The sequence below is a fragment of the Bactrocera dorsalis genome, chromosome 2, assembly GCF_023373825.1.
Source record: "Bactrocera dorsalis isolate Fly_Bdor chromosome 2, ASM2337382v1, whole genome shotgun sequence".
NCBI classification, from domain to species: Eukaryota; Metazoa; Arthropoda; class Insecta; order Diptera; family Tephritidae; genus Bactrocera; species Bactrocera dorsalis.
The window spans coordinates 61,104,366-61,131,136 of NC_064304.1; the positions used below are offsets into that span (position 1 = coordinate 61,104,366).

The window sequence follows — 26,771 nt, forward strand, 5'->3', positions numbered from 1 at the left end:
GTGTTCCTTTATTTGAAAAAACATATTGTGTGCATTTATGCAGATGTTTTATTCTTTTGTATATATAATTAGTTTTTAATTTGATTTGTACTTTTTATATAAAGGAAGAATGCCACGGACCAGACGGCAAATATAGCTCGGCGAAGGCGTAATGCAAATGATCTGACAGTACTAAGACGAGGAGAAGCTAATGCATCGCAGCCTGAACGATATGCAAAAAAAATATTTGCTGAATCTTGCACGGCGATCACGAAAACCTCGCGCTATTTTGGCTGAAATTATGCGTGAAGCTTTTGCTTACAACAGTCAATTTGATTATATTATTTACGGATACAATGGAATTGGAAAGATGGATGCAACTTGTCCACATTGTGACCCGGCTAACTTTCAAGGTGAAACGCTTGGGATGTGTTGTGCTAATGGCAAAGTGAGATTGCCAGCATTCAAAACTCTACCCGAACCATTGTATTAATAAATTTTTGGGACATCTCAAACGTCGAAGCTTTATTTGAGTCATGTTTAACAATGCAATTCGATTTCAAATGACATATTTTGGTGCTACAAAATTATTAAACTCTTCCAAACTTTTGCTGTTGGCAGTGAAAAAGTTATTGCCAAACTTGATTGAAGCTACGATCTTAATTGCTAAATCGAAAGGAAAAGTTTTTTGATACCGCGTATCCCTATTATTCCAACTGATATGCCATTTCAATTCAAACTCTTACAATTAAGTTTTAGAATAGCTAGCAACAAATAAACTATTTTTGGTTTATATGTATGAATTTAATGTTAAAATAAAACTTTTATTACGTAGCGAGGCACGTACCTGGCCACTAGTACCATATTCATTCAAACCTTTGATATGTACGAGGGCTGCTATATGTATATATTTCTGGCCTAATAATGAAAATAGGCATATTTATCAACGAACATGGTTTTTTAGATCCATGATTCGTCACCTGTGACGATCTTATAAACGTCTTTAGAAGCACCGCGATCGTATTTTTCCAGCATTTCTTAACACCAATCCACATGAGCCTTTTTTTGAGCGATTGTCAAATTGTGCGGGATCCAACGAGAACAAACCTTTTCTACGGCCAGGTGTTCATGCAATATCGAATGTATGCTGGTGGGAGAAATGCATAGGCATGCCTCTATCTGATGGTATGTTACATGACGGTCTTGCATTATCAGTTCACGTACGGCATCGATGTTTTCTGGCACAACGGCTGTTTTTGGACGACCTTCACGGAATTCGTCTTTGAGCGAGCGTCGGCCACGATTGAATTCGTTGTACCAGTTTTTCACAGTGCTATAGGATGGTGCTTCATAGCCATACAAAGATTTTAGTTCATTGATGTACTCTTGTCGTGATAATCCACGTCGAAAGTTGTGAAAAATGAGCGCACGAAAATGTTCACGAGTTAATTCCATTTTTTGGCCGAGATGAATTTTTTAATTCCCTGTAAATAAAACAATTCACGATTAAATGACAAAACGTTCTGAGTGATGTTATGCTAAAAAGTGTCAAACTTTCCAATGGAAATGTCAGATTGCACCTGGCAAAACTTAGTGTTGCCTAGTCAGAAATATATATAGCAGCCTACGTATTATAATTGTCGGTTACAAATATCATTTGTCTTACGATTTTTCTTAAAAATAATTCTTTTAGATTTTTCAGACTGTTTTTTGGTTGGTCCTTTGAGGAACCACTAGGTGCTCATTAGAGAAATGCATTTCAAGTAACTATTTTTATAAAAATCTATATTTTATTGAAATTTCATTAAAATTATTATTAAATTGATAAAAGATACCTTTGTTTATATGGAAATTCTGAAAACAATGTTTTTGGTGCGCAATTGGCTGAGCAATTTTTGGTCGTCAGTCAATTTGTGCAGAAATAACCGTGCACAAACCTTTCGTAAACCCAAATAATAGATTAAATAATAATCGGTGTTTTGGAGATGTTCAATTCCATTTCCGTCGATTTCAATGATTATTTCGGCTGATTTTTGATGAGTTCACGCACAGTTTCGATGGAATTTCCGGTGATCACGTATTTTGATTGGCCCACATGTTGATCGTCATTTATTGCCTCACGACCACTTTGCACCACTCATGCACTCTGGTACGGGATAGGCAATCAGCGTTATAAACTTGTTTCATCAATTGAAACAAGTTTTTCCAATTTCAAAACAAAATCTAATGTTGGTTCTTTGTTCGAAGCTAATTTTTGCACAGATAACACACATATACTGACACTTAAAACGCAATAGCTTCACTTCCAATCAATGAAATGTCATGAAATTCTCACCACCACCTTACCAGTCGACATATATGTAGTTACATAGATGGCGTCACCAGGGGGCACTAGATTCATAAAGTCCTGTTTACTTTGGAATGCACCTTGTAGATTAAAACAAGTTCTAAAGATGAATAGATATGCTACCCGATATTTATTTTAAGTAAAATTAATTTTGGTTTATATACATACATAATTTTCTACAAACAGTTTTGTTATATGATATCACCGAACTTTTCGGCTTACGTGTTTATACTTATGTATGTTCCTTTAAAATTAAAATTAATTTTTTTAGTTCAAATCAAAGTTAAAACTACAGAAGAGAGTTTTAACAGTAAACGTTTGTAAGTATTTCAGTCAATTTCTTTCTCCAAATAAGTTTTGTGAATACTTTTGTGAGACATTGCATTGCATCAACTGAAAATACAATAAACTAATTTGCTCCGGAAAAATCTTGAATATTTTGCTTTTCTTTTTTATTTCCAAGAAAAGTGCGGCTGAGGACCAGTCCACGCTTTACTGAGGCTGGCACATACATACATAGATAATACTTTTACTCTACTACTACCATCTATGTATATGATTTCTATTAGGTATTAAATAAATATAGTTTAAAAAAACTAAAAAACACGCTTTTAAAGCATATCAAACTAAAAAGTGAAAAATAATTCTTTGTATAAACTAACAATAATAATGAAGGAAAAATTCCTGCATTATTGTGAAAATAGCGTGGAATGCTCGATATATGAAAAATATGTCACAAAGCACCCTACGATTTTCTCAAAATAATGCAGGAATTTTTCCTTCATTATTATTGTTAGTTTATAACGGGTGATTTTTTTGAGGTTAGGATTTTCATGCATTAGTATTTGACAGATCACGTGGGATTTCAGACATGGTGTCAAAGAGAAAGATGCTCAGTATGCTTTGACATTTCATCATGAATAGACTTACTAACGAGCAACGCTTGCAAATCATTGAATTTTATTACCAAAATCAGTGTTCGGTTCGAAATGTGTTATTATCGACAAATTTTGTTCAGCGATGAGGCTCATTTCTGGTTGAATGGCTACGTAAATAAGCAAAATTGCCGCATTTGGGGTGAAGAGCAACCAGAAGCCGTTCAAGAACTGCCCATGCATCCCGAAAAATGCACTGTTTGGTGTGGTTTGTACGCTGGTGGAATCATTGGACCGTATTTTTTCAAAGATGCTGTTGGACGCAACGTTACGGTGAATGGCGATCGCTATCGTTCGATGCTAACAAACTTTTTGTTGCCAAAAATGGAAGAACTGAACTTGGTTGACATGTGGTTTCAACAAGATGGCGCTACATGCCACACAGCTCGCGATTCTATGGCCATTTTGAGGGAAAACTTCGGACAACAATTCATCTCAAGAAATGGACCCGTAAGTTGGCCACCAAGATCATGCGATTTAACGCCTTTAGACTATTTTTTGTGGGGCTACGTCAAGTCTAAAGTCTACAGAAATAAGCCAGCAACTATTCCAGCTTTGGAAGACAACATTTCCGAAGAAATTCGGGCTATTCCGGCCGAAATGCTCGAAAAAGTTGCCCAAAATTGGACTTTCCGAATACAAAGAATTATTTTTCACTTTTTAGTTTGATATGCTTTAAAAGCGTGTTTTTTAGTTTTTTTAAACTATATTTATTTTTAATTTTTTAGTTTGATGTGAGAAACCCCAAATTTGTTAAAATATGAACTATGACATGTAGTATTGGTTAAGTAAATCGATAATTAGACAGCATTTAATATCTGCTCGTAACCTTTCATTGACTAACTGTTATATTATATACATATGCTACTCAAATGTCGCCAAAACTAGTTTTATATAGATGTTGCATATTTTTGGTGAGCTGCTTAAACTTACTGTCGCCTTCCTACAGTGTCTCTCAAATATTCTGCGTTTCAGTACCACTTAAAAAAGTTACAAACATACATACATACATACATACATACATACATACATACAAGTGAAGCTAATAAAAGCGTATTAAAAAATATAGAATTTTTGTTAGTTAACAAAAAAAATGAATCATAAAGCATTTCGTGTGTTAATTAAGCATTGCTTTTTTAGGGAATAAGGGAAAACACTTTTATAAAATAAAGCCTTAAATATAAAAAAAAAACGGCGGAAGCAAAGTTGTAGACCTAACAAAAAGTGCCCCAGAAGCATAAAATTTTATACTCAGAATGAGCTTTATAAGGGACGGTATCAAAATTGAACGATAAACCAAATTCGGTATGTAATATAATCCTGTCAAGTTGTGAAAATGGTCGTAGTCGGACTGCAACCACGCCTGCTCCCATATAGCACGATTTTAAATTCCTTCTGATTTTTTTTCACTACACAAAGCAAAGAACCATTAAAAAAGATGAATACAACTGTGAAAAAATAGTATCTTTGCGGTATGCAATCTCGCGTCTAAAAATTGTCAAAATTGGATCATAACTATTCAAGCCACAAAAATGTAAGTCATTTTAACGAAATTGAGAAAGCCTACAATAGTATATCTTTGTACCTAAAATGGATAAAATCAGGCAAAAACTTGCATTATCGACCATTTAACTTATATCAAGGAGTTTGATACATTCGGTTGACCTTACTCCATATATGTATGTGTTTATACTTATATATTTACAAAATTGCTTGAAAATAAGTTCTCTTGTATAAGGACTACTGCCACGCCTGAAAGACGGCATTAATTGAAAAAAAAGAAGAACTAAATTTGATAATAGTAATATTTTTTTTTGTTAATAGTATGCCGTATGTCAAAAATGGATTGAGTCGGATGAACACTTCCTTTAGCCCCCATATGGCGAATATAAAGTTTCGGAAAATACAATATGTGAGCTATCGGAATGGAAATGAAAAAGTGTGTTATACTAACAACAGTGTTTCTTTGTGATTAAAATGGAGAAAATCAGCATTTTGGTGGTTGATGTGCTCTTTAGAGTAAAAGCTGACGTGCTGACGTCACCGCCGTCCAAGAAGTGCAGAAATGCGATGGACGAGAAAAGGACCGAGGCGGGTAGATTTGACTAGGAATGTCTTCCACAACCTCGCCGGGCCCGAAATATGGTTATCTGTAGTACTAGATTCCAGCATAAGAAAATTCACCGAGCTACCTACGGATCGAAAAGCCACCAACCAAATCGATCAAGTTGTGATAGACGAAAGACATGTTTCCAGTGCCCTAGAAGGTCATGGTCCTAACATCAACTCGGACCACTATTTTGTTGCAGCCAATATTCGTACTAGCCTCTGTGCAGCAAAAAACGCACGTCAGCAAAAACAAGGAAGGTTCGACGTCGAAAAGCTGCAATCACAACAGATAGCCCAACGATTTTCTACTTGACTTGCACTCTTGCTCACTGAGAGCACTCGTCAACAACTCTGTATAAGGGAACTGTGAGACGGAATTTCAAGCTCCTTACGTACAGCTGCAACCGAAACCCTTGATTTTCGGAAAATGAAAAGGAACAGCTGGTACGAAGAGAAGTACCGCGTCGCAGCGGAGAGACTGCCTACCTCCCAACGTTACAATCGACCACGGCAAAAACGTGAGTATGAAGAGCTTGACAAGCTGGCCGACAAGGGTAATGGTCGAAAATTCGACGAAAAAATGCGGCGACTAACAGATGATTTCAAGACTCTTGTTAAACCTCCAGAGGTGACCTACTAACTGATGCTCCAGACAAATTAAAATTCAGGAGGGAATACTTCTCCAGCCGCAGTGAAAAGCATAACACCATAAGATGTCGAAACCGATTCCCCAATCGATGACAATGGAACAGACGTTCCATTGCCCAACCACGAAGAAGTTCGAATAGCAATGGATTGTCGGCCAAGCTATTCAAACATGTCAGGATGTCAGGGAAGAACTGATAAGAAGCATGCATCAACTTCTTTGCAGAATATTGGTGGACGAAAGCATGCCCAAGGATAGGAATTTAAGTGTGCTCTATGCAGTCCACAAAATGGGAGACTCTGGCCCAACTACTATTATGTGTAAGATTAAAGCCCACCATCAACGACCTGATTAGACCATATCAGTGTGGCTTTAGACCTGGAAAGTCAACAACTGATATTCACCAAGCGTAAAAAGTTGAGAATCGACACACACAACGCCTTTGTCGATTTCAAAGCCGCTTTTGACAGCACGAAAAGGAAAAGTCTTTATGCGCGATATCTGAATTTGGTATTTCCGCAAAACTAATATAACTGTGTAAACTGGCGTTGAACAATACCAAAAGCTCCGTCATGATCGGGAAGGACCTCTCCTAGCCATTCGATACCAAACTATGTTTCAGACAAGGCGACTTCCTCAATCTACGGTTGGTGAAAATAATTCGAGCTACAGGACTTAATTGAGCAGGTGCAATCGTCTATAGGAGTGTACAACTGCTGGCGGACGCCGATGACATCGATATCCTTGGACTTATGAACCACGCCGTTAGTTCTGCTTTCTCCAGACTGGATACAGAACCGAAGTAGATGGGTATGGTAGTAAACGGGGGTAAGACAAAATATCTGCTGTCATCAAACAAACAGTCGTCGCACTCGCGTTTTGGCTCCGACGTCACTGTTGAGAGTCATAACTTCGAAGTCTAGGATAATTTGATCTATTTATGAACCAACCAACAACAAGGTCAGCCTCAAAATCCAACGCAGGATATCTGAATACAGTGAAAGCTCTTTTAAATGGATGACCTATAAATCGGACATCTCCATTAACCATGCACATTATTGATGTTTATTAATTACAATATATTAAGCGGGCAACGATATTATTGTTTAATGTGTGAGATAAATATGTATATATGTAGTTGAAGTTTGGGGAGAGAGTCCTCTCTTGATAATAGTTTGCATGAATGTCAAAAATTGATTGGATCGGGTCATTGCTTCACTTAGCGCCTTTATACCTAAGTAATATAAAGATTTTCGAACTTTCGGTATAATGTCAGCGCAGATATCGTCATATGCGAGTCATCTCAATTAAAGCGAGAGAGCGGCGGTAGAGCTATGTTTGGGTGGAACCGAACATTTCTCGCTCCTGCCTCTTGTCAGGCCCAAAGCCATAAAAATACCTTAAGGGGGTTAAAAGAACTATTGCAACCCATTTTTGACACACAGACATACTATTATCAGGAAAGAATTTTCTCTGAACTTTATTTACTATATATAGGGTGGGCCATATAAAACTTTAAATTTCGAAGATAGGGCGTAAAAGATTGAGTGTAGCGTTTGCTGTATAGCACGTAGCGCCGTCCTGCTGGAACGAAATGTTGTCCAAGTCTTCCTCTTCAATTTGCTTGAAGAGAAATTCGGTTAGCATTGCGCAATATCGCTCGCCATTGATGGTTACGGCTCCTTCTTCAATCCGCACCATACAGTGATTCGTGCTGGGTGCATTGGCTTCTCGACGATTACGTGCGTGTTTTCTGTGCCCCAAATGCGACAATTCTGCTTGTTAATGTAAACATCGCGGTGGAAATGAATGAGCCTCGTCCGAAAAGATGATTTTTCGGTAAAATTGACCATCCTCGGTCAAACGATCTTCTGCCCAATCTGCGAACTGTAGAATAGTGAATAGCGACCCATTTCGTAAATTTTAGACTTTTTACTGAATTTCTGTCACTTTCCGAATGGTATTTGACGTTTCCATTGTCGATAATTCAAATTTAAAACGTTAGATGGCCCACCCGTTATATCTCACACATTGACCGTTTTTTTCTGTCAAGAGTTAAATATAAGAACTGGAGACCTCATTTTCGATATCTAGGGTCAAGAACAGTTGTGGTTCGAATCAGACAATTTTTTCAGTTTCCTACAAAAATGTATGTAACGAAACATTTTTTCAAATAGTTGAAAGCGAGTTTTGAATTATTCTATCTGATATGCTTAAGAAAGAAATAAAAAAATGTAATGCGGAGAAGGTTTGTAAAAACCTATTTTTCAGAGTACAAAGCGAAAATAAATAATTGTTGTTTCTGACTTTCCCCAATGTATACACAAAAACACATATTTATATTTATTACTATACCACTCTTGGCTAAAAACAGTAAGACCTTTTAATTTAAATTTCACACGAAACCCATTCGTCGGGATAAGTTTTTTTAGGTTGGTATGACTGTCTGTGACAGCTGTGCCAAATGTCACATCAAAATAGTCATTAATTATACCCTGAACAGGGTATTCTAAGTTTGTTATGAAGTTTGTAACACCCAGAAAGAAGCGTCGGAGACCCTACAAAGTGTATATGTAAATGATCAGTATGTTGAGCTGAGTCGATTTAGCCATGTCCGTCTGTCTGTCTGTCTGTCCGTTTGTATATATACGAACTAGTCCCTCAGTTTTTAAGATGTCGTTTTGAAATTTTGCAAACGTCATTTTCTCTTCAAGAAGCTGCTCATTTGTCGGAACTGCCGATATCAGACCACTATAACATATAGCTGTCATACAAAATGAAGGATCGGAATCAAATTATTGTATGGAAAACTTTCACATTTGACAATGTATCTTCACAAAAGTGGCACAGGTTATTTTCTAAAGCAACAATGTAATCTCCGAAGAAATTGTTTAGATCGACTTACTATAGCATATAGCACCCATATAAACTGAACACATAGTTACTAAAAGAAATACACCTGGGAAGGGTATATTAGCTTCGGTGCAGCCGAAACTAACGTTTTTTCTTGTTTCTTGTATACGCTTGTTTTCTGGAGTACATAAAGTGCGATTTTTAGGCTGATTGAAAATTTCTATCAAAGGAGTTCCCGAATATTGTGGCAGCAATACAACATGTCAAAGCTGCTCAAAAATCAAGGTTATACACAGTTTCCTTCGATTTTCTAGGTGTGGTTCACTCCAAATTTCTTCCGACCGGCCAAATTGTCAACAAAGAGAACTAGTTGAGTGTTATGCGTCGTTTATACAAACCTATTTGTAAAAACGGCCCGAGTTATGGTCCGACAACTATTGGTTTTTACACCACGATAATGCACCGTCGCATACTGCATTGATTCTTCGTGAGTTTTTTGCTAAATTTTCAGCCAACATCGTGCTGCAACAACAGTATTTGCCTAATTTAGCTCCATGAAACTTCTGGCTATTCAGCAAACTCAAACGACCGCTCCGTGGAAACCGTTTTTAGTGAATTGAAGACATTAAACGTGATTCGCTACGAGCATTTAAAGCTACATATTCCGGAAATTGACTTTAACAAGTGTGTAACCCTAAGTGTATTTTGTCCAAGGGTGATTTCTTTGAGGGGACGACATATATTTTGAAGAATAAATGGAAATTTTTAAATTATGAACAAAGTTTCACTATTTTATTTTTCATAATAGTACCCACTCATGCTCTACGCCCACTCTCCAAAAACAGGTAAGCGTTGAAAATGCCAAAATTATTTGTCTACAGCTTTGCTTCCGCGTTTTTTTGTAAATTTAAGGCTTTATTGTATAAAAACGCTCTAAAAGTGTTTTTCCTTATTCCCTCCAAAAGCAATGCTTAATTAACACACAAAATGCCTTATAATCCCTTTTTTTTTGTAAACTAACACAAGTTGCTTTACAAAAATTCTATATTTTTTTAATACCTAATAGAAATCATATAGATAGTAGTAGTAGAGTAATAGTATTATCTATGTACATATGTGTCAGCCTCAGTAAAGCGTGCACGGGTCCTCAGCCGCACTTTTCTTGGAATTAAAAAAGAAACGCGAAATTTCCCGCAAATGTCGAGAATTCGGCTCCAAAAATGACATTTTCAGTTAAGAATAAGTTTGGGATGCAAACAGATCTCTACAAATATTTTGTTGGGTTAATGTTGACACAAATGTCCAAAATCGTTATAAAACGATTTAATCGACCAGCGCTTGACCCTAGAGACATATATTGGAAAACGGTGGAAGCAAAGTTTGTAGACAAAAATTAAAATGGCAAATTCTAATAAAAAAAAACAAATAAAAATAAAAGAACTGGCATGTACTCAATTTTACATCCTACAGAAACTTTCAGAAAATAAATTAGCAGTATTAATTCATAACCCTTTATTGCACAAAATTCTTTAGAATGTTATGTTATTCCCATACGTTGCACTAACAAAGGCGTCGGAACAAAATTTTGGTAAATAGTGCCTTTAAGATATGTAGTCTCTTACCCAAAATGGACCAAATCCGACTATACATTTTCTTAGCACAACCTTACGAGGCGTCAATCCTGGATTTGCGATTATTAGTTGAGCTTCACCACGCTTGGATCATGATCTTTTTAACACATTATTGCCCTATTTGTTCCACTTTTCGTCTCCTGTTACCATTTGCTTCAGAAATGGTTCGTCATCTTTTCGTTTCAGCAGAGAATCGCAGATTCTAATTCGATTCATTAAATTTTTCACAGATAAATTATGTGGTACCCAAACATTGAGTTTATTTTTGTAGCCAGCCTTTTTTTAAATGGTTCAAAACCGTTTGATGATGAATGTTAAGTTCCTTTGCGATGTCATGGCTGCTTATGTTACGGTCCATAATTTCATCGACTTTTTCAACGATTGGTCGACCAGAGCGAGGTGCAACTTTCACATTGACATTTCCAGAACGGAAACGAGAGAACCATTGTTGGGCTCCACGAACTGATATAGCACCGTCACAGTAAATTTCACATGGTTACATCCGAACTTAGAGCTTCCTTGTTTATATAATATACATTTGGCAACAACTGGAAATATGCCTCCGCTTAGTTATAAACGCTGATGCCTATTGAATTTATTCTAGGCATATACTTAGATATGGGTTTCACATAGTCTCATACAGTTATAAATTATAACGATCCAAAAACATAACATTGATAATTGTAAATGTGTAAATTAATTTTTGTATGTAATCCAACAACAATTTTTTAAACAAGTGTAAACATTTATAATTTTGTGATTTTAAAATGCCTTATGACCGGTTGTGAGTACCCAAAGTATTTTTTATATACCTTTTGCCAATTCAGTTTAATTCATGGAAAACATTTATATTTTAAATATTTAATTTTACTTTTTGCGGCAATTTTTGCACTAAAATTATCGAAATATTACAAATATTAACTGTTATATTCGACATAAAGTTAGCAGGATAAACATAGTATGCATACTGAATGTTATCATTTTAATGAAAGGACCACCACAGCTTGTGTTTATACATATATTGATGATGACGAAGATGATAAATGGAGATTAAAAAGAAGCTGATACAACCGAAGGCTGAAGATGAAAGTAACAACGAATTGATAACTCTGAGCGGTTTCACAATTGTAATAATTCTACATTTATCGCGATAACCTGAATCCAACGTTTGGGAGAAGTAACTGGATATGTTTTATTCTTCCCGACTATGAATTTTCTAATTACTTGTTCTAATAGCTGCACAATCATGTTTGTGATTTTCAAATGTGAAAATTGCTTTATATACTTGTATATATAAATAAAACATATTCAGTTACCTCTACCCATCTATATACATATGTAATAATATAAAGTTCAATATATTTTTCGTTTTTTTTTTAATAATGTCGTATTTCTTACTAAGAAGTTCTAAGCTTAAATTTTTGTACCATAGATTCAATGATCTTAAAAAATTGTATTTTTCAAGGAAAAACTAAGATTGCAACCATCACCCAACTCAAAATAGGGTCTTGAAGTGTTGTCATCTATAAAAAAATATGTACAAACTAAATTTTACGTGTATATGTATTTCACACTTTCAACATAGGTGTGCAGATTCCATCATTTCTTGTGCATTCATTTTCTAACAGAATAGTATCTTTCTTACTCGTTCTTGCACGTTGTAAATTTCACATCAAAGCAGCCTGAGCTGCATAGAATGGTCAAGCAATACTTGGCAGTTTTGCTTCAGTTGCTTCTCAGTTTCTTGACATCAACGATTCCGATATTTGCATATGAGCCCAGAAAACGAACGTACGTCCATGTTGGCGTTAGACGCAAAATCGTTAAATGTACACATCAGCATGACACGATGAAGCGCGCACGACGGAAGTTCTCTGTGCTCACAATTTCGATATTGCGTTTGTTTTTGGTATGAGTAAAACATCTTTCCTAATAAGGCTTCCAAACAAGCTTTGAGGTTTCCAAAGAATGGGTGGTCAGCAGAAAGGGATACAAATCAAATGGACAGGTCGCTAGAAAATATCGTTCATTTATTTCAACTTATATCTATATATATAAACATTTAGCATATATGTATGTATAAAACCATAAAGAGTAGTTTGGAGCTAAGCAATAATATGAAGAATAAAGTTAAATTTGAAACTGAAGCATAATCTTAACTCATGAAAAAGCTTCAGTGGTTACCATATGTACTTATATATATGTGTGTATGTACATATATGCTTCTTACATAAATATGCATGTACTCGTAAGTATGAGTTTTCATACACAAATTTAAGTATTTAGCTGAACACACAACTAAAGTTTATACCAGCATTGAAATATATTTTACATACACCATTCTCTAGAGCTTATGCACATATTTAGCTGACCGATACACCACTGTCCAGCAGTCATTGCTTATAATTACATTGTGAAGGGGAGCGTACCTAGAGTACGAATCACATGCTGCTGCTTTGCAACCTAAAGGATTAAATTTGTTGTTATTACCAACTCTCGTTGGTCTGCCACCGCCGCGAAATAATTTCTGTAGACGTGGGAGAACACTACTTCGCTGCTTTAGTTCTTCCTTTGGCATCCGAAGAAGGACGAACTAGTATACTTCAGTAAGGCCGCAAACATGCTTACCAATCTTTATATATACATACATACATGCTTTAGTATATGAATTATATACACTGCACAAGCAAATGCATATACAAAATTCTGGCCTCATAACAATACAGGTATGCGATTGTATTATTAAGAGGATCTATGAAGGACCATTTCTCTGAAAAAGTAAATTATTATCAAAAAAGAAGAAGTAAGTAAAGAAAACTAATTTCATGTGGAACCACTTCGAGATGAATGTAAATAGTTAGGTATCCCTTTCTAGAAGATTAATTACGTACCACAAGTGATTTATAAAGATCCATATCGTCACCTGAAATGCAAAATAACGTATCATCAAAAAAATCGAAACCGAGTGTCTTTTTGATTACGCTTCACTACTTCAAATTATATATATAATATTACATATGCTCAACATTTTCTGGTTCTGCGGTCATATATAAACCAGTCTTAACCAATATTAATATTTTGTTTCACTCATGTTCGATTTTATTTCGTGTTTCATTCATGCCACTGTAAATTTCTGAAAATGTTGTTACGTTAATTTGCATTTCAGGTGACGATATACTCTCCCTAGAATAATATGTTGCATTTAACTTATTATAACAATATAACTTTTATTCCGAATATGAATCAAAATATAGAGCTTGATTTCATAACCAATAGCATAGGAAAGTTTGTAACAAGAGAGAAAGAGGATTCAATCTGTTGGCATTGTACATTCAACTAAGCCAATATTTAATTTTATTTCCAATTGTTATTTATAATTTTGAAATCGCTAAATATATGCAATATCAGTGTTATGGAATCCGCAAAAAGGTAAAATTTCTTATACGGGATTAAGTATGATCTTTGTTATAAATTGAAAACTTCTAAGGCGGCAAATAATTTAGAAATTTGCTTTTCTCTTTGGTATTTCATGTGTATTCTATAAAAATGTAAATAACTTTTGTATACGTACATATGTATAAAAGCTCAACCAAGGTGAATTTCTCCTTCTAAATTAGTATCGAATAAGCAACATCATTTCTTCTTGTTTTGGCAGCCTGTTGTTCACCAACCATTCTGCTACTTGGATATTTTAAACGTTGCCGTTTGTAGCAAGAATTGTTTTTACTGCTGCTGTTTCAGTTACCAGAGATGACATTGTGCTATTCCTCTATGCTTGTCCAAATTGTTGCTGTTTTGATCATTTGTCGTTTCTTTCGGTATCAGAAACAAAAATGTCCTGTTGCGATGCGGTAGACGTATGTATCTTTGAAAATCCTTATGGTTAATTTTACATATAGCAAACTAGCCTTTTGTTTCTTGCTTGCAAATGCTTTGAAATTCCTATATATTGCGTAAGTTATATACATACATATGTGTAAATGCCACTATCGTCATTATATGTTCCTGCATATATTAACACTTATGTACTTAAGAAAGCACAAATATGTAAATATGTTTTTTCCTTCGAGCTCAACTTTTGTATATTAGAGTAAACAGTGAAGAAATCTAAATATACATATATATTTTGTGCCCAACAGAGAAATTATAAATTACTGATTGGTATAGTTTTTATACTCTTCCAATATTTTTCATAGCATAATAGTTTTATTCACCTAACGGTGAACCTATTTGAAATCGAAATTCTAATCAAAATGAGATGAGTTGAATTTAAGATGTATCTTTGTCCGTAAGACTTGCTATATTTAAGCTGTCTTCGATTTGCCATTTCTATACTTGCTTCTGCTCTCGTGTCAAAAAAATTAAATGTAGAAGCGACAAAAAAATTATTGACTTTAATTATTACAAGAGAGTACATAATTTAATGAGTTCTCAAGTATTTTTTTACATAAATACTTACAAATGCTCCATTCTTGACAATTTACGCAGTTCACTGATCAACGGGTAGACCTCGACAAATTTTCGATTTTGAATGATTTCGAAATTAGCGTCATCTGTTAGCCACGGAATGTATTTTATCAAGTCGGCAAGTAAGTTCAACTGCATCGAAAACTTAATTTTCGATACGGTTTTAATGATTTCAATGTAATAATTATCGATTGAAACGGATTCAATAACGCCGTTATTTTTCAACATTTTTGCAAAAAAGAATCTTGAAATATAGCTAAAAATATACCTTATTACGTTCAATGAAGCTCGAAACATTCAATAGCGTACTTTTCTCTTTCTCTCTCAAATTTCGGCACAAAAAAATATCTAAAAAGAGTCACCTGTGGTTCAACAAATTTTGAAAAGTGAGTTCGGCCTCACTCCCATTGAAACAAATTTTTGTAAAAAATATTCTATATATGATTATGTGGATATTTACTACGATACGAAATTCTATACAAGAAAACAAAACATTTATAACTAAAAAATTAACAAATAAATGTACAACATCAATAATTAACTAAATAAAATTTTCAGGTGAAATAACCCACTTTCTTTAAAATACAACTTAATTATTATTTTTTGAGTATAAAGAAAATTACTCAGCATAGTTAGTAACAATTTTTAACACTCCGTACTTTCTTATCGAACAAAGTTTAAAAATTAAAAATTAATATGAAACACAATTTTTCAAAAAGTAGAGGTAAAAAGCGAATTTAATTAATCTTTTCATCGTCTTTTTTACTAGACTATTAACGTTTTATGACTTTTTAATATTTCTTTCTCCTGCTGAAGATGGTGAATAGTATTTATGAAAATAATGTACCAAAATTTTCATTGTAGTAAGTGAAATTTGTTTTGGATAAATTATATTGAAAATAAAGGAAATTTTGCTTCATCAGTTGTTGCAATAACAACTTTCTCGACTAATGAATAAGTAAACGATTTTTCTTAGAAATGGCATATTCTGAAAAAATAAATAAATACGTACCTGCGCAATAACTTAATTTTATTAAAATTTTTTACTGATTAATATTCTTAAACAATGTATGTACATAAAAAATACATGCTTTGCAATAATCAAGATTTTTTATTAGTTTCAATATTTTTAGTCTATAAAGTTTATTATCAAATCAAAAAAATTTAATTGTAACATTGTACTCTTTAATAATAATTAATAAAGAAACTGATGTGCTATTTAGGGTACAGCTTGTTTTAAATTCGTTGGCGTTGGAAAGACATAATTTTATGAAATAGTTTTAAAATTTTGTTGACAAGCGACCATAAAGTACGAATTCGGAGTTTCACACAGACGCTAAATAAAATTGAAACCTAAACATAAAATTTAGCCATAGATGTGCATTAACAATTCGCCTATCTTATAAGTTGTAAATTGAAAGTCAGTTGAAAAAAATTGTCTATTTAACATTGTGCTTCATGTTTACATCGTTATATCCAACATGATGGTTATATAAACAGAAAAAAACATAATTTTGTAAAACTTTGTTGATAATTTTAAAAATTTTAGTTTATTTTTTAAAATCTGTATCGTTCCTTTCAATGTAATCCCTTTGGCTCCAACACACTTGTGCCAACGTTTCTTCCAATTCTTGAAACAGTTGTTGAAGTCAATTTGAGCGTAGGGAATCGCGTTTAATGTCTTCAATTTACTCAAAACGGTTTCTTCAAGTTTGCTGAAAGCCAGAAGTCACACGGAGCTAAATCAGGCGAATACGGTGGTTGCGGCTCGATATTGGTTGAAAAATTGGCGAAAACCTTACAAAGAAACAATGTAGTATGCGACGGTATAATGCAATGTGGTCGGCCCATATTTCCGGCCTCTTTTAGCTTCGCCCAAATGACGCTTAACACTCAAATAGTATTTTTTGTTGATAGTTCGGCCGGTTGGAATTTATTTGGGATATTCCAAACTGTCAACATAACCTCGATTTTTGAACCTGCGTGGTTTTTCGGCTGCGGCTCAACTTTGTCGCATTATTCGCCGATTAATCGTCTGTTTCCGGGTCGTAAGCATAGATCCGAAATTTATCGCCATCCTGACAGTCGGAAAGCATTATTTCCCAGACGTTAATGTGATAATTTTTTTTTTTTTAATTTGAGGGATTTGGGAACCACCTCACTTCTTTTGTCATATCAACATAAAAAAAAATATTTCGCTGAATGGGTTTTCGCGCGAAATTTAAATTAAAAATTCCTACTTTTTTTCGCACAATTAGTATAAATAGTTTTTTACAGCTCTCCCTTTTGTACGCTTACCATCTTTCACGCTTGGGGAATTCAGATTAAGTTCATCGCAAGTTTTGTGCTTTCCTATTGTATCTTATAGAACTGGATCTTCTATAGAATTTGGTTGTTCAGCAGAAATAACAACATCGATTTCTGTTGCTAGATTTTTTTGTTTTAGCAAAAATAAAATATGAGCATGTGTCAGTTAATTGAAGACATACAAAATTGGGTTTCATGAAAAATATACTACATATGATTTTTGTTGATTACATCTATTAGCTTCATTAATAATTGTTTCAATACTCGTGCGAGCGATCATATCTGTGTGCCGATTTTTTACTGCGGTGTAACAATGATGTTTTTCCATGTTGGATTGAATGTGAAAGTAATGGAAATGTCCTGGATGATCGGATGACTTGCGCACATACATAAGTCATAGTACCTTGTGCATACTCGTTCATATGTCCAGAAAATCGATGTATTTTACTGGCGTACATATTTGTCAAGAATTGATGTATAAGTTCACGGCAATTCAACAAATGATTCAATTACTTTTTTCTTACCATATGCGGTAGGCATACTAGTTCATGTAAGAAACTTTTTTGTTGATACGTCGATTGTGTTCAAATTCACTTGCATTTCATTGAAATGTTACCCATCTTCGTCACGTAGAAAAAGAACTGGATACTATAATTCCACAAGGCGGCGAATATTTATATTTCTGAGATGGATGACATAACAACTGCAACGTTGCCTTCCTAAATCCATAAATAAACACACCGATGACAATGAATTCTAAACACAAGATTAAAATAAGACGATGGGGGGATACCGCACGCATTTACGTCAAAGCTCATATATTGGAAACTGTTCGACCGACATCGATCACATTGGGTATGTGACATTATCTTGACATTTGTATGTTCTAGTGGAAAAATGAGTGAAATAAGACTACAATCACGCACACTTTCTATATAATACAATTTTAAATTCCATCTATTCCATTCATTTTCCAGAATGCAAATCAAATAACGGTATGTAAATGAATGTATTGGGATAAAAATTTTCCCGGGTAGTCCGCTTAAAGTAGGCCACCTTATGACCAAAAATTTTCAGAATCGGTTTACAAATGTTCAAGTCTCCCTATACCGAATATGTGTACCCCAGTTCCTACTGCGAACACTTTATCGAAAACATGGTCAATCTATGAGATAAATTCGGATCAAACATTTTCTTTATAACAGTATACCTGTATGTAAAGGGTGATTTTTTAAGAGCTTGATAACTTTTTTTTTTAAAAAAACGCATAAAATTTGCAAAATCTCATCGGTTCTTTATTTGAAACGTTAGATTGGTTCATGACATTTACTTTTTGAAGATAATTTCATTTAAATGTTGACCGCGGCTGCGTCTTAGGTGGTCCATTCGGAAAGTCCAATTTTGGGCAACTTTTTCGAGCATTTCGGCCGGAATAGCCCGAATTTCTTCGGAAATGTTGTCTTCCAAAGCTGGAATAGTTGCTGGCTTATTTCTGTAGACTTTAGACTTGACGTAGCCCCACAAAAAATAGTCTAAAGGCGTTAAATCGCATGATCTTGGTGGCCAACTTACGGGTCCATTTCTTGAGATGAATTGTTGTCCGAAGTTTTCCCTCAAAATGGCCATAGAATCGCGAGCTGTGTGGCATGTAGCGCCATCTTGTTGAAACCACATGTCAACCAAGTTCAGTTCTTCCATTTTTGGCAACAAAAAGTTTGTTAGCATCGAACGATAGCGATCGCCATTCACCGTAACGTTGCGTCCAACAGCATCTTTGAAAAAATACGGTCCAATGATTCCACCAGCGTACAAACCACACCAAACAGTGCATTTTTCGGGATGCATGGGCAGTTCTTGAACGGCTTCTGGTTGCTCTTCACCCCAAATGCGGCAATTTTGCTTATTTACGTAGCCATTCAACCAGAAATGAGCCTCATCGCTGAACAAAATTTGTCGATAATAACACATTTCGAACCGAACACTGATTTTGGTAATAAAATTCAATGATTTGCAAGCGTTGCTCGTTAGTAAGTCTATTCATGATGAAATGTCAAAGCATACTGAGCATCTTTCTCTTTGACACCATGTCTGAAATCCCACGTGATCTGTCAAATACTAATGCATGAAAATCCTAACCTCAAAAAAATCACCCGTTATATGGTACATCCGGGGCAGTATTACTTACCTTAAAAAATGTAATGTGCTTAGTTATATACTTCAATAGGCTTAATTATATACATCAATATGCTTCCTATGCTTTTGATATTTCAATGTCGTTCATTACACTTTTATTACGTAACGTATATACTTTAATATCCTTCATTATACCTCAATTTGTTTAATAATATACAAGACAAACATGTCAACAAAATAGTGCAATAACAACAATAGCATATAGCAGAAGAAAAACATTTCCTTGATATTTAAAAAAAGACTAGATTGCTACCAAATTTTAATTTGGGCCATTCTGAAGCTTATAAGTAGTTGTATGCGAATCCAGCTCGATTCGAGTCGAATCGAATCCTTAGATTCGATTCGATATTCGAGTCAAATATCGAATATTTCGAATAGTTCGAACTATTCGAATTATTCGAACTATTCGAATAATGCGTATATACGGGTCGAATCTCGGATCGAATAATTTAAATAATAATTTTAAACGAAAATGACAAATGTACGTCAGATGCATGGCAGAGATTCAGATACTACTGGCGCTAATTAAAAAATCATGCAAATAGTCAAATATTAAAATTATTCGAATTATTCGAATAGTTCGAGTAATTCGAATAGTTCGAGTAATTCGAATAGTTCGAATAATTCGAATAATGCGAATATTCGGGTCGAATCTCGAATCGAATAATTCGGTTCGATTCGCGTCGAATAATTCGAAATTTCGAATATTCGCATGCCCCTACTTATAAGCAACATACATATAAACTTTTTATTTTATATATGTACAAGTATATAGAAGATAGAAGAAGAATATTTAATTTGATCGTTATACACGGTCTATAGTCAACAAGATGTTCGCAAATCTTTCTTTTAGGTTATCTATAGACAAAGTTTTTATTTTATCCATTTTGACATCACGACGTATTATTTTCAGAAAAAGATGTTATCTGACTTTCTTTAATGTAGGTATCCTACTACTTCGACTATTTGGACGGAAAATTCCACAGCTTAAGTTTACTTTGCATGGAAGGTTTCATTTCGATAACATACTGTGTTCTTGATTTTTAATCTGTAAAGTGGAAACCTCATATGAATTTTAAAATTGAAATATGGAAAGTAAACGCGGTTGTGGCCACATTGACAAAAGAATGTAAATATAATGTTATAAAAAGAGAGACCAACATACAGTTCAAATGAGAATTCAACTGGACTCCCATCCCGATCATTATATTGGGTTGTCAAAAAAGTCTTGCGGTATTTTTATTGAATTTTTTTTTTTTATTGAAATTGAAATGAATTTTTGATGACTCATGCCCAGCTCTTGACCGATGCTACGGCTGCTACTATGCCAGTCTCTTTCGACCAATTCAGCGATTTTATCGCAATTTTCGACGACAGGCCTTCCGGAGCGTGGCGCATCTTCGACCACCTCTACACCAGAACGAAAACGTTGAAACCACCGTTGTGCGGTGGAAATGGAAATTGTATCGGGTCTATAAACTGCACAAATTTTATTGGCGGCTTGAGATGCATTTTTGCCTTTATCGTAGTAGTACTGTAAAATATGCCGTATTTTCTCTTTATTTTGCTCCATGTTTGCGACGCTATAACTCACGAACGACTTAAAAGAAACGACAATCAATCAAAGACAAAAGTTAGCGCGTGAAATGAGCTTTCCAAAAAGGTATAGCATGACCCGATGCGACGAATAAAACTAGAACTACGCGCTTTCAGCGCCAACTAGCGAAAATATATATGTATATTGTATATAACTATAACTCTGTAATTATCTCGATTAATTCAGTTGACACACAAACAACCGTTAGGCGAACAAATCTATTATACTTTGTAAATATGTTGCGAGAGAGACGTTACGAAAAAATGCAATATTCGCAAAATTTTTTATGAATTAATATCATATTTGGTGTTTTATCTTGTAAATGAAATAAGATATACATATAGATACAAACTCAACTATATGAGGAAAATATTAACCAGAAGACAAGAACATACCGAATACCCATCTTCGGCCACTACATGAGATCATAATCAAGAATAATTAAAAAAAAATTTTTTTTTTGACCAACCGTTTTCTTGATATGAACTGGTCGAAAAATCGACCGCTGGCCAAAAACCGTCAAGTATGAAGAAATATATTTTTTTGTTTTATTTTCTTTAAGAAAAATTTAATGACTTTAGTTCAAATTATTTGCTTTTATTTAAAAGATATGTATTTTTTTATATAATACATGTATATTGTACAGACGTTACACTTTTTGCAAGTAGAAATAGTATGTTTCTTGCATAACTTACAGCGCCGATATTCATTTTCAAGACTTCTGATGAAGGCGTGTACCTTTTCGTTGATCCAAGGAGGTTCGATGGATATCTAGAGTCCTCATCTTCATCTCCATTCTCGTAATCTTCCTTATTGTCGTAAGTCAAATCAATTTGTGAAAGTGGTTTCGTCTTTTGAAATTTTGCTAACATACAATGCAACTTCCATGCATTGACCATTGCGTTGCCAAGAGCATTAATCCATATTGGCCACCACCATTTTTTTCCTCGTATACATATCCGATAGTTGGCCACAGTATTGTCATGAAGATCCACTCCACCCATACCGTGATTATATTCTTGTATTACTTTGGGCTGTGGAATGGTGATAGTTTTCTTTTGCTTCCGACAATATCTTTTAGCATATACCATTGGTTCGGCTGTGGAGTTGTTAGTAATAACATTGACGACAGCGTTATCGTTCCACCGTACAGTCAATATTTCTTGTTGACCATCGAGTAGCTGGTCAAATGCCCCGCGTTTCTCTTTTTTTAAATTCCTCAAGGGCGATTTTGCCATCCTATTTTCACGTATAGTACCGGTTGCAAAAAATCGACGCTCATTCAATAGGCACATAAGATGATAGGATGAAAAAAAATTGTGAAAGAAAATAATATGGCAGTCGGGGTCAGTTACGTTAGCAAGAAAATCTAAAACAGTTTGTGCTCCTAGACCGATATTTTTATCGTGAGGGGTTGCTGCACCCCCATATAGTATACTAGAAAATAAATATCCACTTTCTGAACATAAGCACCACGACTTAAATCCAAAACGAATCGGTTTTCCTTTGATAAACATTTTGCATGAGTGTCGACCAAAGTATGGAATCATCTGTTCGTCTACGGAAAGAATATGGCTAAAAACTCCGAACTGCATAAATTTTTTATTGAGAGCATCAATAAGCGGGCGAACCTTGGCAAAACGATCTACTGTATTTTAATCGGTGTTATCAGCGAGATGTAAGAACCGTTTTATTATTTTAAACCGATTACGACTCAACGCTTGTTTTACAATTGGAATTCCCATGTCGGGCCGAACAGACCACTAATGGTCAATATGAGGCAAGGTGTGATACCCCGAAATGTACAAAATACCAATGAACCTACGTATTTCCACTGGCGTGACGTTAATGGCAGCATTGTGTTGATTCGCATATTCGTTTGTGAAATGCGTTATCTCTGCAATTATTAATTTATCAAAATACAACGAGAAAATATCATACGGAGATTTAGAGCCTGCAAAAAAGTTAAGTGTGAATAAATACTCGTATACGTATTAAGTATATATGTATATGAATTTATGCATATATAGAAATGGCAATTTAAACTAAATATGTAGTTAGAAATAGTTAATCAATTGCTTACTAATTTCAGAAAAAATTTCTTCTATTTTGAAAGCTTTGATGTTAATTGGCGTTCGGCTGTATCCAAAATTTCTGGGGTTTCGCCACACGGGGACAGCAAAATCAGATTTCCTCTTAAATCCGCCAGTTATCATAACATTTCCATGTGCATTAGATGTTGATGGATTTTCAGTTTCACTGAGTTCATTACCTACATCCTGAATGTTTTCTCCTTCCAATGAGTATTGTAGTTCAACATGACCAGCGATTTCATTTAAAAAATCATCATTGTTGTCATTAAGATTAATCCGGTCATCGTCCAGATCTTCTTCGTCTGTCATAAACTCCACATGAGGTGGTGGAATGTATACGACGTCGACATCTGTTGCATTCAATACAGCTTGATCCTCCTCGTCATCTGAAGATGGCTCATTTAAAATGGCCATGATTTCACTAATTTTTATTGCTTTACGAATCGGCATTATCTTCAGCAATTGAATTTATTGTACTATGCAAGTTCGAAATCTTTCTTTTGGCAATAACAAAAGCAATCAGAATCAATTCGGGAACTCCCTTTTTAAATTTTACGTTACGATAGTCAGAGGGAGACAAATATATGAGACGAAAAGGTTACATGCGGACAGGTGATGCCAGACTTAAAACGATAAAAGTGTAAAATCCGAAAAAACTAAAGCAAGGGCCATTAAATATTTGATATTTTAAAGATATGTACTTGCCTTTTACTTAATAATAACAAAAATCATGCTTGAAAAAATTTTGTCCTACTTGACGATTTTTGGACAGCGGTCGATTTTTCGACCTCCAAAGAGTATGTAGTTTTAAAAGTTAAAAAACTTGTAGTATTGAGGTGAGTTTCTTTCGATTGTTAAAAGTTTATCTCTTGTCTTCGTATACAATTAAAAATTAAAACAATTTTTTTGTTTTCCCAATTTTTTTAAATTAAACAAAAACACTTTAAAAAATTATTTTTTTTTTGATTCTACCAAATTTTTCGTTTAATGTTTTAACTAGAAAAAACTATCCTTTATGTTTTAATAAAATTCAGAATTTAATTTTTCTGAAAACAAATCATGAAAATAGCACTTAGCTTCAGAAATATGGACCTCCAAAGTTGATGGTCGAAAAATCGAGCAGCGGCCGAATATGGGTTAATGAAGTTCAGACTAATGTCTAGATCAAATTCATCGCTAGGCCACATTATTTTTAAGAAATTCATTTAAATCCATCAAAATTATTTCAAAATGTTTCACTACCGGTGAATTCTTTATTGTTATTGAAGAACCACGTATTGCAACTGCGATAATTCTTTTGGAAATAGAAGTTCACATTAAAAGTTACGATTACAGTTTCATCTTGTGAATTGTGATTACGACAGCAGTTCTATCCATTCAATTACAGTTTTGTATTGTTACTTGTGATCGCAATAAAAGAATAGTATAATATTAGTAGCGGTAGTAGGTATGAGTAAAGACTGTCATCACCGCTGTCCAAGAAATGCAGACATGCGATGGATGGGATAAGGACTAAGGGGAGTAGGTCCTTCTGCCATTTACAGTCTCTATATAAAGGACAGCAAATTTGGTGTGGAATTCGTGGTGGGGGAGTGACTCCGTCGCCGAGTACTGTCACCCCGGTGGATGATCTTCTAGCCACAATCCGCATCAAAGCGAAACTCTTCAACATATCACAGATTTGCGCCCACGACACGACGGAGGAGAAGGACGATGTGACCACATATGTATGCCTTCTATGAGCGCTTGCAGCGCACATATCAGAGCCCCCCGCCGCACAATGGGGCAGCAGACCAGAAAAGTTGGCAAAAACTAATTTTTTCAAAATAGCCGGTAGCACTTTTCGTTTATTGCTTTGGATTTATGAATATACTAGCAACAATAAACCAACGGTTTTTCAATGTCATTTTCACCACCTCTCTTTTCAGAGCCTTACAAACACAGAGCTTATTTTCGCAATAAGTGCAGTTTGATTTTTGTGCATTTTCTATTCACAGTTTGAATATATATTTTCCAGTCGCTGACTATAATTTAGCAACTTTAATTATGGAACCATCAACATCGGGTATTTATAAAGATTCATTTCTATTCACTTTGTGCGTAATTGTGATTTTCACATTTTGGTCGTTTTTTTTCGGAAACCTACCTTAATAAGGTTATTTTGCTACAGTTTAAGTTTTAAAAATTGGAAAAGTTAGTGAGCCCGGCATGATCGGCCGGAAATTTTTTAATTATCCTGTAATATGTATATTTATGTACTTAATTGGAAAAAAATTGTGCGGATTTTTTGCGTTTTGGCATTTGCTCGCATTTATGTATATGCCTATGTACTACCTTTTGTTGTAGTTTAGTTCGAAGCTTTTTTTATTTTGTTTTGATTATTTGTTTGTCAAACGTCAACTACAAGGACAAATGTGAACTGCATTGATCTTTATTATTTTAGTTGTAAATCGTCAAATAGAATCCAGTGTTGCCATACTATCTTAATTTTATAATCTTTTAGTGGTTGATTTAACTTTTTATTTCAGGCCTTAGTTCAAAAACAATTTTTGTCAATCGTAGGGAGCTCATTCAAATAATATTTTGTTGTGAAAAAATCACAACTGATGAAAAGTTTATTTTTTTAAAAAATGAATTGGAAAAACAAACAAAATTTCAGCAAATGACTAAAGAAGAATTGAATAAAACATTGAACCGCTTGAACATACCGAAAAATAGACGTTTTTAATGAATAATTAATAATTAATTAATAATGAATAATTAATAAATAATTTCTCACGCTTTACTACCAATCGGCCAATTATCGGAAGAAGCACAAGAGGCCTGCAACAAGGATTTTAAAAGATATCGCGAATACCATTCAAGAAAATGAGGCCGTGTGGAAACTAATATTGACATATTCAATTCATTTATGCTAAGGTCTGATCCGGTAATAAGTTCAAAGAGAAAATTCAAAAGAACTAATAACCAAAAGTTACCAACTGAAGTATTGGAATTATTGATATGTCCACTTATTCCTAATATTTACGATGATGAAATGAATGAAAATAGCAATATAAATATATAAAATAAAAAAATAAATAAATTAAAATGTATATATAAAATAAAGCAGTCGCCACCAATCACTATGTGAACGGTTCAGGTAAATCTGATACAGTCTAAAAACTTCGGTTGTAAGCGCAATATTCTGAAATTTGGTACACATACTTACTTTAGTAAGAGGAATCAGGGTACCAATTTCCAACTTCCTAGCTTAAGCCGTTTAGTTGATGCCAACTTTTAGGTCATTCTGCCCCACTGTGCGCCGCTATAAAAATTGTGCTTGGCGATTTTAAAGTTGAGAACAACACTTAAAAATCATATAATCCCTATTAGAAAACGCAGTATTATCGAAATTAAGCTTTTGCATAAACATATCAATCTAAAAATTGTCGAAATCAGATTATTAGCCCAAGGATACAAATATATAAACCTCAGTACATATTTCTGACTATATATATGTATATGTTTATAATATATAGAATGAATATATATTTATAAATAGTGGGATGACTATATACATGAATTTTTTTTTTTTTTGATTGAAACGTAACAAGGATATTTTACATTTCATT

General features: G+C 34.3%; 1 protein-coding gene and 1 long non-coding RNA gene across 2 annotated transcripts in view; one reads left to right on the forward strand and one right to left on the reverse strand.

Annotated features, from left to right (window-relative positions):
* The window catches only part of LOC105221823 (coiled-coil domain-containing protein lobo), a 481,480-nt gene that overhangs the window by 188,672 nt on the left and 266,037 nt on the right, over positions 1-26,771 (forward strand). The window lies entirely within an intron of this gene.
* LOC125776828 (uncharacterized) overlaps positions 1-26,771 on the reverse strand; it is a 226,253-nt gene that overhangs the window by 171,626 nt on the left and 27,856 nt on the right. The window lies entirely within an intron of this gene.